The 13,638-nt window shown below is 48.5% G+C and overlaps 1 protein-coding gene across 2 annotated transcripts in view; it reads right to left on the reverse strand.

Annotated features, from left to right (window-relative positions):
- Positions 1 to 12,268, reverse strand: part of PTP4A3 (protein tyrosine phosphatase 4A3) — a 52,842-nt gene extending 40,574 nt beyond the window's left edge. The window contains exon 1 of one of the 2 annotated variants that reach the window (XM_060243180.1): positions 12,188 to 12,268. The gene's annotated coding sequence lies outside the window, so the exon portion shown is untranslated. Of the gene's footprint in view, positions 1 to 10,605; positions 10,631 to 12,187 lie in introns of those variants that run through there. The other variant, XM_060243181.1, reaches the window with a different exon arrangement.
- Positions 12,269 to 13,638: the final 1,370 nt, after the last annotated feature.

Below are 13,638 nucleotides of genomic sequence, written 5' to 3' on the forward strand. Positions count from 1 at the left end.
GTATTGAGATCGGGAACTCAAAACCTCCTCCTCGTCCCTGGGCCAAAGGAAGCCCGTTTGAAATCTACTAGGGATAGGGCCTTCTCCGTAATGGCCCCTTCCTGGTGGAACCAGCTGCCGGAAGAGGTGAGGGCCCTGCAGGATCTTGCCCAATTCCGCAGGGCCTGTAAGACAGTCCTCTTCCGGCTGGCTTACAACTAACCGGCACTTGAAACTGAGTGTAGTTTTATAAGACTGCTGTATGTTTTTAATGTTTTAACTGTGTAAAATGCTTAAATTTTTATATTTTTATGTAAGATTTTATATGCTGTAAGCCGCCCTGAGCCACCTGGTGGGAAGGGCGGGATATAAATCACAAATGAACTAAACTAAACTAAATCATCTATCCATCCATTGGCCCTATCCATACATCCATCTGTCCGTCCAATCCATCCACCCATCCATCCATCCATCGACCCTATTCATACATCCATCCACTCATCCATCCACCCATCCATCCATCTCCAAAGAGACCAAGGTTCTATCCCTCAGAGCATCAGAGAAGCTATCACGGAAAAAGAATCAGAGGCTGTTAAATTAGAAAAAGACTATTCCTGAATTATATTAAAAACTGAAGATGGGCATCTTGATTCAAACTCTCCATTAACGACAGCGACTGACCTCTTTGTTGACGGTTTTGCATACTGGCTGACCTTTCTGCCTTCGAGTTACTACCTGACACAACATTGTAATCGAAAAAGTAAATACGGAACAAGCAGCCTGAAGCTGGCATTAAATACTTTGAAGTCTGTGTAAAACGGGGGGTGGGGGTGCTGGAGACAATAGCCAAATCTCTTTCCTTCTCCTTTTGCAATCAAGTCGCAGCTGACTTGTGGCCACCCAGTAGGCCTTTCAAAGCAAAAGACATCCAGAGGTGGTTGACCACTGCCTGCCTCTGTGTAGCAACCTTGGACTCTCCTGGTGGTCTCCCATCCAACTACTAACCAGGGCTGACCCTGCTTAGCTTCTGAGATCTAATGAGAATGGGCCACAGAACACCGCAAAACAAAATGGCGGCCACCTTGACTTCCAACGTCAAGCGCTGCAGAGTGAACTACATGCAACCCCTTCCAGTTACCTTCCTCTCCTCTTTCCTTCAGTAAAGGCTGGTTTTCAAAGAGCTGGCCATCAGTAGCTTGAAGTGGCCCAGACAAAAGCTACTGTCACAATAAAGGATGCAATGAGGTCACAATGGGGAGAAAGAGGGGAAGGCTACCCTCTTAACTAGTCAAGACTGAGCTCGACGCTGAGAAGGGCAGGTGCTGTGGCTCAGTGGTAGAACATCTGCTTGGCACACTGAAGGTTTTCGGTTCAATCCCCTGCATCTCCTGTTAAATGACCAGGCAGCAGGTGACGGGAAAGACCTTAGCTGGAGACCCTGGAGAGCTGCAGCTAGTCTGAGAAGACAACGCTGACCCTGAAGGACCAATGGTCTGATATAAAACGTAACTGAAGAAGGTCAGGAGTTGAGGGACAGCATGGCATGGAGAAAAGGTTGGAATAAACTTTAACACAACGAAGATGCCTTATCTAGCAGACCATACAGCTCAGTATTAAGTCACACTACTGTGCAACAGCTCTCCAGGGTATCGGGCAGAACGAGGTCTTTCCTAGCACCTGACATGGAGGTATTGGGGACTGAAGTGCGGGACCTTCTACATGAAAAAGCAGGTGGACTATCAGAGAAGCACGAGTCATTTTCATACACTTGGAGGATCCAGACAACAAGTTTTCCTAGCCCTTGCAGCTAATGTAATAGCAGCATGAATGGCTCCTGGACCACACATTATCTCCAGGAACTGCAGACCCTTTTCTCAGTCAGGCCACCAAAGGCCAACCAAGAGAACATCTTGCAATGCTTGACCTGGAACAAATCACTGCTTTTTAAACTCCCCCATCCATGCCTGGTACATCAGGGACAAGACCAAAGCTCATTTACGTAGGAGTAAGTCTTACTGGACTCAGGGTTGGCTACAGGTCTCTCTTTCAGTGTCCATCTTCAGTGGCCACTCGACTCTCTTTCTGAATCATAAGAACATAAGAGAAGCCATGTTGGATCAAGTCAATGGCCCATCCAGTCCAACACTCTGTATCACATAGGAACATAAGAAAAGCCATGTTGGATCAGGCCAAGGGCCCATCCAGTCCAACACTCTGAGTCACATAAGAGAAGCCATGTTGGATCAGGCCAATGGCCCATCCAGTCCAACACTCTGAGTCACATAAGAACATAAGAGAAGCCATGTTGGATCAGGCCAGTGGCCCATCCAGTCCAACACTCTGAGTCACATAAGAGAAGCCATGTTGGATCAGGTCAATGGCCCATCCAGTCCAACATTCTGTGTAACACAGTGGCCGATATACGTGTGTGTCAGAAGGGAGATTCTTCTTTTGCTCTGTGGGGTTTGCCCAGCTTGGGGCGGAGGGGGGCGGTAGGTTTCTGTTTCCATGTTTCTCTTCTCTTCTACGTAAGCAGCTGTTGGGGGGAAAAAAACACTCGCCATCTTTATAACTGGCATTGACTCATCTTGCTTTTCCCATTTGCCCCTGCAAAGAGCTGCTCAATTATGAATCTACGGAGAAAATCTCCAGTGTATGGCTGACGTCCACCACTCCAGTTTCCAGCCCTGAACACTCGCTAGTCGCTCACAGCTAAATGCTTGAATGGCTGACATTGAAAGGAAGCGCTTTTGGTGATGTTGGGACATCTAAAAGCTCTGTTGGTTGTTTGTGTGAACATCCATTAGGGGTGTACATCCAGCTCTACCTGAGCCAAAAATATAAGCAGTTGGAGCAGAGGTCCATCAGTGAGTATTAGCCACAGCCTTTTGTTGGAACTCTGTCTGGGGGAGTGATGCTCTGTTGGTTGTTTACGAAAATATAAGCATATGGAGCAGAGGTCCATCAGTGGGTATTAGCCACTGTTGGAACATGGCTTCTCTTATGTTCTTATACCCCCCCAAATATCTAATTGGTATTTTCCGGGTACATTTTGGCTTCCCACAGGTATCTGGGTTTTCTTGGGGAAACGAGGAGAAAATCCTGAGAAAATCCCAGATATATTCCGGAATTATTAGTAGACAGGGGTGGAATTCTAGCAGGAGCTCCTTTGCATATCAGGCCACACACCCTTAACGTAGCCAATCCTCCAAGAGCTCACAAAAAAGAGCCTTGTCAGCTCTTGGAGGATTGGCTACATCAGGAGTGTGTGGCCTAATATGCAAAGGAGCTCCTGCTAGAATTCCAAGCTCTTGGAGGATTGGCTACATCAGGGGTGTGTGGCCTAATATGCAAAGGAGCTCTTGCGAGAATTCCAAGCTCTTGGACGATTGGCTACATCAGGGGTGTGTGGCCTAATATGCAAAGAAGCGCCTGCTAGCATTCCAAGCTCTTGGAGGATTGGCTACATCAGGGGGGTGTGGCCTAATGTGCAAAGGAGCTCTTGCTAGAATTCCAAGCTCTTGGAGGATTGGCTGCATCAGGGGTGTGTGGCCTAATATGCAAAGGAGCTCTTGCTAGAATTCCAAGCTCTTGGAGGATTGGCTACATCAGGAGTGTGTGGCCTAATATGCAAAGGAGATCCTGCTAGAATTCCAAGCTCTTGGAGGGTTGGCTACATCAGGGGTGTGTGGCCTAATATGCAAAGGAGCTCTTGCGAGAATTCCAAGCTCTTGGAGGATTGGCTGCATCAGGGGTGTGTGGCCTAATATGCAAAGGAGCTCTTGCTAGAATTCCAAGCTCTTGGAGGATTGGCTACATCAGGAGTGTGTGGCCTAATATGCAAAGGAGATCCTGCTAGAATTCCAAGCTCTTGGAGGGTTGGCTACATCAGGGGTGTGTGGCCTAATATGCAAAGGAGCTCTTGCGAGAATTCCAAGCTCTTGGAGGATTGGCTACATCAGGAGTGTGTGGCCTAATATGCAAAAGAGCTCCTGCTAGAATTCCACCCCTGCTGGTAGATCTGTAAACAGCGGAGAGGCAGGAGCAGATTGCACCTTTGAACTTTAAAGGGATAGAAACTTTAAAGAGATTGCAGAAGACAGCCCGAGGATCAGCTGTGCTAGGGAGAGCAGACGGATCGGCTGGGGCCTGTCTCCTCACGCAGTCCGGTTTCAAGCAGGCTGAAGCCAGCCCTAGAAGCTGCTGTGCCACAAGAAGCGATCCTGGGGCCAGCTTTTCCAGCAACACAGTTTAAACTGAGTTGCAGGAGAAGCCAAGCCATCCCCAGGACCAAGCTGTTTTTTTACTGATATTTTTGTTCTCGGGGCTAGTGGACCCCCTCAAAATTCAGGGTTTCTGAAAAATCCCAGAAAGAAATACTATACATCAGGATCCGGGATGTTCTGGAAATACAAAAATAAAAATAAAAATAGGGAGGGGGGATTCCAATTGACCCAAGCAGAAAAAGTATCGATTAAAAAAAATTGCACACCCCTAAAAGCCATGTGTGAACTCATCTTTGCTAGAAATCCAGGGCTTTCCTAGCCTTTGCCACAGCCAAAATCAAAGACGCCCGCAGTCATATTCAGAGCTTTTTATATTTTTTTTGCAGCAGGAACTCCTTTGCATATTATGTCACGCTCCCCTGATGTAGCCAATCCTCCCGGAGCTTGCAATAGGCCCTGTAAGAAGAGCCCTGTAAACTCTTGGCGGATTGGCTACATCGGGGAGGATTATGTAACGAAGGGGTCTTGAAACTCTCTGTTTTTAAATTATTTTTGAATATTTTCATTATCCCTGAGTACTCTTGTTTACTACCGTAAATGCTACTGAAACAAATGTTAATCAGTGTTATTTTAGTTAATATTTTACTGGAGCTGTATAATCTTTTAATTTTTTATCTGTATTTTTCATATCATATGTTTAACCTTTTTTTAGGTCCCTCTAGATTTTTACAATTTTTTCCGGGAGTGTCGTTGGTCTGCATCGCACTGTGTATTTGGTCATGGACCGTAATAAAGCAAATTGAATTGAATTGATGCACCATTTCTGCTTAGTCTGTTGGAAATCTTAGGGTCAGCCCCACCTTCGCCACTAGAGCAGGGGTGTCAAACTCATTTGGTGAGCCAGTCTGGTGTAGTGGTTAAGTGTGCGGACTCTTATCTGGGAGAACCGGGTTTGATTCCCCACTCCTCCACTTGCACCTGCTGGAATGGCCTTGGGTCAGCCATAGCTCTGGCAGAGGTTGTCCTTGAAAGGGCAGCTGCTGTGAGAGCCCTCTCCAGCCCCACCCACCTCACAGGGTGTCTGTTGTGGGGGAGGAAGGTAAAGGAGATTGTGAGCCGCTCTGAGACTCTTCGGAGTGGAGGGCGGGATATAAATCCAATATCTTCTTCTATTTGTTATGAGGGCCGGATCTGACATAAATGAGACCTTATTGGGCCAGGCTGTGTCGGGCCGGGCCATGGGTGTACCTATTTAAGATTGGGCAGGAAAGATATAAACTTTATAAAGGACACAAATACAATTATATAGATACGTATATATTTAAAAACTTAAAACATGCTTAAAATGTTAGCACTTGTTGGTCTTAAAGGTGCCTTCTTTGCATCTCTCCCATGGGATCCGGGGAACTGAGCAAAGGAAGCTCTGGCTCTTTCCTTCCTTCCCCAGGGGACCAGGAGGGGAAGGAGCCTCAGCCAATAGAAGGAAGAAAGGCATGGCTCAGTAGCTCTGCTGTGTGATTGAGAGAGCCTGGAACAGCAAGCTCTCCCTTCCCCCTTCCTCCCTAAGGGAAAAGCTTCACTCAATGGAGAAAATCGAGACTTTGCTCTGTAGCTCCTGTGTTGATTGAGCAAGCCTGGCAGAGCAAGCTGTGATGCAGAAGGAAGCAAGAGAGAGGGAGAAAGAAGCAGATGACAGCCAGTTGCTCGGGGGCCTGATAGGAGCCTGATTCGGCCCCCAGGCTGCATGTTTGAAACTCCTGTGCTAGAGAATCCCCAGCCCTGAAGATCTGGGAGAGGGCTCCCCTGAGGTACCATTGCTGCGCCTCCTTTCTCTGTAAGAAACAGCCCACTGCCGGCTGAATCCAGCTCTCTCCTCTTAATAACTCAGAGTAGATCCAGGTGACCAGGGGAACGTGACAGCCACTTCAAGAAACTTTCTGCGACCAGTCTGCAGGACGGCAAAGGGAGGCACCATGCAGGCCTTACAGCGCGTGGTTTTGGCCCCGGTTTCGTTCTCAACAGCCCCGTTAAACGACATCTGGATATGGTTTCAATTATTTTAATAAAATCGGGAAGGCTGCCCTTTGACCCAGAGTCCCGACTCTAATACAAGGCACCCTGATTTCTCTGGGAAGTGGGCAGGCAACGAGAACCAGATGAAACCGTTGCCAAGGGCAGAGCTGACGTCTGCTGTTTTCTTGGGAGATGGACTGCCCGAGAGGCCCTTTTCTGGCACTCTGCAGAACGGGGCTTCCCAACAACCGCTTATCAGTCGCTGTTTCCTCCCTTCTCCGGCACGCTACACGCAGATTTTCCTCTGGCTGAGAACGAAACGTGTCTGGCAACAGTTAAGGGAGGCTTCAGAAGCTACAGAAAGGCTGGTTGATAGGAGAAGCCTCTGGCTGCTGGGGAATAGGTGTGACCACGAAGCATCCTGTCCCCCCCCCCCACCCATGGCTTCCAAATGACCTTGAGCCGGACGTCCTGCTGTTTGTTCGCTCGGGCCAAATCCTTGTCCAAATTCCTATCCCCTCCCTTCAAAGCAGCCCAATCCGACGAAACGTACGTCACCCAGTCGCGCAGGATTCGGCTGCACGCTGGCCGGGCAGACCGGCCCAATGAGGAATTAGCAAATACGTTCGCACTCAAACACAGACGAGCAAGAGAAATTAAAAGTACTGCGCGAGGGGACCACGTAGGCCGCCTGGAAGATAGCTTTGGAGGGTAGGCGAGTTGGCCCGGAGTAAGGTAACTAGGGTCGGGTCCAGGAGCACCTTTATTTTCTGAGCTGTCAAGTCCTTGAAGTCAAAATTGTTTTCTGTGGCCCCAGAAGGTAGGACCAGCACCAACGGATTGAAATTAAATCAGAAGAGTTTCCGGCTCAACATTAGGAAGAACTTCCTGATCGTTAAAGCAGTTCCTCAGTGGAACAGGCTTCCTCGGGAGGTGGTGGGCTCTCCTTCCTTGGAGATTTTTCAACAGAGGCTAGATGGCCATCTGACAGCAATGAAGATCCTGTGAATTTAGGGGGAGGCGTCTGTGAGTTTCCTGCATTGTGCAGGGGGTTGGACTAGATGACCCTGGAGGTACCTTCCAATTCTGCGATCCTAGGATTAAATCAAAAGAGTTTCCGGCTCAATATCAGGAAGAACTTCCTGACAGTTAGAGCAGTTCCTCAGTGGAACAAGCTTCCTCGGGAGGTGGTGGGCTCTCTTTCCTTGGAGGTTTTTAAACAGAGGCTAGATGTTTCATCTGACAGCAATGAGGATCCTGTGAATTTAGGGGGAGGTATTTGTGAGTTTCCTGCATTGTGCAGGGGATTGGACTAGATGACCCTGGAGGTCCCTTCCAACTCTATGATTCTATGATTTCCGCGCATTCTGCTAGGGATCATGACCAACGGTTCCCCTTAGCTTTGTCTTGTGAGTGAAAATTCTACTTCGTGAGCTACTGGCATTAACGCTGTGACCAGGCTATCTTTCCTTGGAGGTTTTTAAACAGAGGCTAGCTGGCCATCTGACAGCAATGAAGATCCTGTGAATTTAGGGGGAGGCATTTGTGAGTTTCCTGCATTGTGCAGGAGGTTGGACTAGATGACCCTGGAGGTCCCTTCCAACTCTAGGATTCTATGATTCTAATATAAGCATACTGTGCCCTATGTTAATCTTTTTTGATGTTATAAGCTACTGATCAATTTTCCCTCTCCCAAGTTATCCTATGTTGTATCCTGTTTGATTGCAATAAAGTTTGAAAGATTAAAAAAAAAAGTTACAGTGGATTTATGGTGACCTCGTGAGACCTTCAGAGGTTTGCCACTGCCTGCTTCTATGTCGGGACCCTGGGCTTCCTTGGTGTCCTCCCATCCAAATACTAAACAGGGTCCACCCTGCTGAGCTTCCAACATCTAGCTAGCCAGAGCTATCCAACTCAGGTGCAGCAGCCCCTTAAAGACCAACGAGATTTCCCCAGGATATAAGCCTTAGAGATTCTCAAAAGCTCATATTAGGGTTCCAGGTCCCCCCTCCCCCGGCCACTGGCAGGGGAACAGTTACTAGAAATTTGGGGATGGAGTCTGGGGAGGACGAGGACCTCAGTGGGCTACAATGAACATAAGAAAATTCATGTTGGATCAGGCCAATGGTCCATCCAGTCCAACACTCTGTGTCACATGGTGGCCAAAAAATCCAAGTGCCATCAGGAGGTCCACCAATGGGGCCCTCCCACAGTGCCCCTCCACAAGGACCAAGAATACAGAGCATCACTGCCCCCAGACAGACAGTTCCAACAATACGCTGTGGCTAATAGCCACTGACGGACCTTTGCTCCATATGCTTACCCAATCCCCTCATGAAGTTATCTATGCTTGTAGCCGCCACCACCTCCTGTGGCAGTGAATTCCATGTGTTAATCACCCTTTGGGTGAAGAAGTACTTCCTTTTATCCGTTCTAACCCGACTGCTCAGCAATTTCATTGAGTGCCCACGAATCCTTGTATTGTGAGAAACGGAAAAAAGGACTTCTTTCTCTACCTTCTCTATCCCATGCATAATCTTGTCAACCTCTATCATGTCACCTTACAGTCAACGTTTCTCCAAGCTAAAGAGCCCCAAGCAGTTTAACCTTTCTTCATAGGGAAAGTGTTCCAACCCTGTGATCATTCTAGTTGCCTTTTACTTCACTTTTCCCAATTCTATAATATCCTTTTTGAGGTGCGGTGACCAGAATTGTACACAGCAGGGGTCATTTTGTAGAAAAAATAGGTAGCAGAGCTCATCCAGAGATTGTTCTGCAGCTGCATATACTATTCAATGGACAAATTGAATAGGTAGAACTCTCAGAAGGAGGAGGTGGAACTCAGAAAGGTTCAGGAGCTGTGCTCCTGTGAGCTCCCACTGAAGCTGAGGCCTGGTACACAGAACTCTGAATGAGGCAACACCATCCATTTATACAGGGGTATTATGATACTGGCTGAGTTGTTTTCCATTGCCTTCCTAATAATACCCAGCATGGCATTGGCCATAGAGTCCACTCTCCACAGCATCTATTTTCTCTTGGAGAAACTGATCTCTGTGGTCTGGAGATAAATTGCAATTCCAGAGGATTCCCAGGTCCCTGGAGGCTGGTATTTCTAGGTCATACCCCCCAAATCTTGTGGGTCTCTTCTGGTGCTACTGTACTCAAATCTAGCTGATACACCCCCCCGCCTCCGAACTTTGAAGAGGAAGAGAAGAAGACGATGACGTTGGATTTATATCCCGCCCTCCACTCCGAAGAGTCTCAGAGTGGCTCACAATCTCCTTTACCTTCCTCCCCCCCACAACACACACCCTGTGAGGTAGATGAATATATTGGATTTATATCCCGCCCTCCACTCCGAAGAGTCTCAGAGTGGCTCACAATCTCCTTTACCTCCCCCCCCACCCACAACAGACACCCTGTGAGGTAGATAAAGATATTGGATTTATATCCCACTCTCCACTCTGAAGAGTCTCAGAGCGGCTCACAATCTCCTTTACCTCCCCCCCGCCACAACAGACACCCTGTGAGGTAGATGAAGATATTGGATATATATCCCGCCCTCCACTCCGAAGAGTCTCAGAGCAGCTCACAATCTCCTTTACCTTCCTCCCCCCCACAACACACACCCTGTGAGGTAGATGAATATATTGGATTTATATCCCGCCCTCCACTCCGAAGAGTCTCAGAGTGGCTCACAATCTCCTTTACCTCCCCCCCCCACCCACAACAGACACCCTGTGAGGTAGATGAAGATATTGGATTTATATCCCACTCTCCACTCTGAAGAGTCTCAGAGCGGCTCACAATCTCCTTTACCTCCCCCCCGCCACAACAGACACCCTGTGAGGTAGATGAAGATATTGGATTTATATCCCGTCCTCCACTCCAAAGAGTCTCAGAGCGGCTCACAATCTCCTTTACCTTCCTCCCCCACAACAGACATCCTGTGAGGTGGGTGGGGCTGGAGGGGGCTCTCACAGCAGCTGCCCTTTCAAGGACAACCTCTGCCAGAGCTACAGCTGACCCAAGGCCATTCCACCAGCTGCAAGTGGAAGAGTGGGGAATCAAACCCAGTTCTCCCAGATAAGAGTCCGTGCACTTAACCACTACACCAAACTGGCTCTCCAATGACAAAAGCTTAAGTGGGAAAGAGAGAGTTTCCCAGGGCTGGGAGAAGCCATCTAAAAACCAAGCTCTTTTTGGTACGATGTATTCACTTTGGGAATACACTTTGGGAATACATTCTCTTTGGGAATACATTCTCATGGTGTTAGGGGCTTCACAGAGGCGTATTTCCACAGCAACAAGCTACCCGGCGGAATGAAACCACCGAATGCGAACGAACACATAGCGCAAGCAGCAGCAGAAGCACCAGACTCACCTTTCCAGTTCGGAATCCCCCAAAACGCAACGCCTCGTTAAAAAGGAAAGCCATGTTCTATTGCAGAATAACCAACAGGGCTCAAGATCTGTAGAATCGACTCCTACAAGCCTCACAAATGGGAACCGCAAGCAGATTTAACCTCGAATGGGGAGAGGCACGAAATATTCTACCATCACCTTCTCTTGGTTCGGAGATGCTTCTCCCACTTGCTAAGAGGCATTTCTCCTCCGCGGTCTCTGCTTCTCCTTTGGAAAGGAGGCACCCACGGACGCCGCCAGAACGCCTGGCTGTGCACAACGAGAGAACCGGCACACACAAGTGCACGCCTGCGTGTGCGCAACCCCTCCAGTAGCGACTCAGAACCCTGACGCTCGCAACGCAGCAAGAATAAGCCAGAGGCAAAACATCAGGTTTGCATATCCTTCCTGCAGAAGGGCTGGCCGTGGCGGGGCATTCGTCACCACCAATTTCCTCTCCTTTCTAGCCCAGAAAACTGCTGAGCTGAGACACATCCGCCGACTCCAAACGAGCCAAGTCGGAAACTTAGCGGGATCGCTGCCAGCGCCATACGTTGGTTTGGGCAGCCAAGATCGGGCAACGCGAGGAGGTGCGCCTCCAGTCTCCCAGGGCCGACACCACATGGTGTATTGGGCTGTGACCCAGAAAACAACTTTTCATTTTAAGTTCTCTAGGTAGTAAACAGGTGGGGCTGCAGACATGTTTGTTCCTGAGGATGCAGAGAAATTTTTGATTGTGGGGGGAGTTTAGGTAGCTGGTTTCTAGGGTTATAAAACCGGAGCAAACGGATCGCCGAGGTCTGCTTGGTGCTCCAAAATTCGCCCCCCCTTCCTGTGCCTCCTTCTCTTTTGAACACTGCTAGAAAGGGGGTTCAACAAGTTTCCTGTGAAATACCTCGCTCCACTAACAAGCTGCCTATGGGAGTTAGAAAGGTGCTTGCATAGCGAATCAAAATCGGCTGCCTTACCGTTTGAGTCCTCAAACAAAGACGCTTCAAGGGGAGATTACAATGGGAGCTTGCTCAATTTGAGTTCATTCACAAGTTCAGAACAATCCCAGGGCTGAATCCATAGAATTCTTATCTCAGAGACAGAGGCTAATTTCCTGCCCCACAGCATTTCCCCTCTGTCTTAAGCCAATTACAACATTCATTGTACTTCTGAACCCTGCGTTCCTTTTTATTGCAACACTCCTCTTCCATCTCCTGATAAAGATATAAAGACTCAGAGACCTCCATTTTGACTTATATCTGACGAAGCAAACTTTGGCTGTCGAAAGCTTATACTCTGACTTTATACTTTTGTTGGTCTCTTAGGCACTAATGGACACGAACCCAGCACCTCTCACACATTCCAAGCGCAGGAAGCAAGCAAGCAAGCAAACTTGGCAACTAATTGCAAAAACTGCATCTTGAAACGTTCTGTTATACTAACGCTAGAGCACTAGAGTAAGAAAATCATGAACAGAATCCTCATTTAAGCCCCTGCTTTTCCTGGCCGGAGAAAAACGGCCTATGGATCCCATTCCTAGTGACGATCGCTTAAGATACGTGCGGGCATACCTTCTTCTCGAGGAATAGGCTCCTTGGTCTGGCAAAATACCTCCAGCAGCCAGATTTTAGCTCCTCTGCCCAGCTCCCCCCTCCATAGCCTGCCGGTGAAGCCGTCAGCGTTATCTGCCGATAGCGCTAGTTTTGCAATGCTTACCTTTGACAGGGTCACGGGCTGCTTAGCGCCGCGTGGCCAAAGACTCAAAATAGAACATAAGCGCATAAGTAAACTGAAATGGGGGAACTGCCTTAGCAGGGCAAAGGGAGGGGGAGGAATCCTTGCTGGTCACTTTGTCCCCCCCCCCCCCCGATTTTTAGCTGTGTGAGACTACAGAGACGACAACGCCCCCCCCCCCCCCCTTCCCAAAAAGTTTTCAGCCCACCAGCACATGCTGCTGCCCAGGGAAACTGCAGCCAGTGTGGGGCAGAGGTTAGTGGCAGCCTTTGATGGGGGAGAAGAGGGATGAACCTCACTGGGCAACCTTGCACCAGTTGCATGAAGCTGCTTGATACTGAATCAGACCACTGGGTCTCTCAAGGCCAGTGTTGTCTAGTCTAGGCAGGGGTAGCCAAGCTTGCTTAATGTTAAGAGCCACAGAATAAATGTCAACTGTTTGAGAGCCTCGAGACATGAACAAATATTACACACACATCTTTATTAAAACTCTTAATACTTCCTTTGCATAGAAAGATAAAATACATCTGTATGCACTTTACGACACGCCTATGCTAGAAGGAGAAATAAATTAAAAAAGCTGGGAGTAACAGTCCCCATAAGACCAGCATAGGGAAAGGTTAGGGAATTATTTTTTGGCACCAGCGGGAAAAGGAAACACACACGTGCCATATAAATCACTGAGCACCATTTGTGTCATTATGAACATATGAAGGCTGCCTTATACTGAACCAGACCCTTGGTCCATCAAAGTCAGTATTGTCTTCTCAGACTGGCAGCGGCTCTCCAGGGTCTCAAGCTGAGGTTTTTCACACCTATTTGCCTGGACCCTTTTTTGGAGATGCCAGGGATTGAACCTGGGACCTTCTGCTTCCCAAGCAGATGCTCTACCACTGAGCCACCATCCCTCCCCAAGAGAGTCCTCTCTTGATAGTCCTAACTTGACACCAAGGCTAATAAATACAGCTACTACAAGAGCCATGAAACTAAGGGGGAATCCTGTGCCACCCTCTTTAATTCTGTCCCTCTTCCCAGTGGATCCCTTGGCTCTTGCATTCTCATTCCCTGCTCTAGGCCTCCAGGTGACCTCTGTGGTGGAAGAGAAGAGCTTGCAAGCCTACCTAATTTCCCCTCCTTCCCCGCTCCACACACAGTGGAAATTAGTTGCCTTTCTACGGGTCAGCACCCAGAGGATGACTAAGGTTCCGATGCTAAACACGCTGACTTGAGAGTAAGCCTGCGTTAAGTTCCTCCTTGACCTCTGGGAGCTGCACAATGTGTGTGAAAG

The sequence above is a fragment of the Heteronotia binoei genome, chromosome 7, assembly GCF_032191835.1.
Source record: "Heteronotia binoei isolate CCM8104 ecotype False Entrance Well chromosome 7, APGP_CSIRO_Hbin_v1, whole genome shotgun sequence".
Taxonomy (NCBI): Eukaryota; Metazoa; Chordata; class Lepidosauria; order Squamata; family Gekkonidae; genus Heteronotia; species Heteronotia binoei.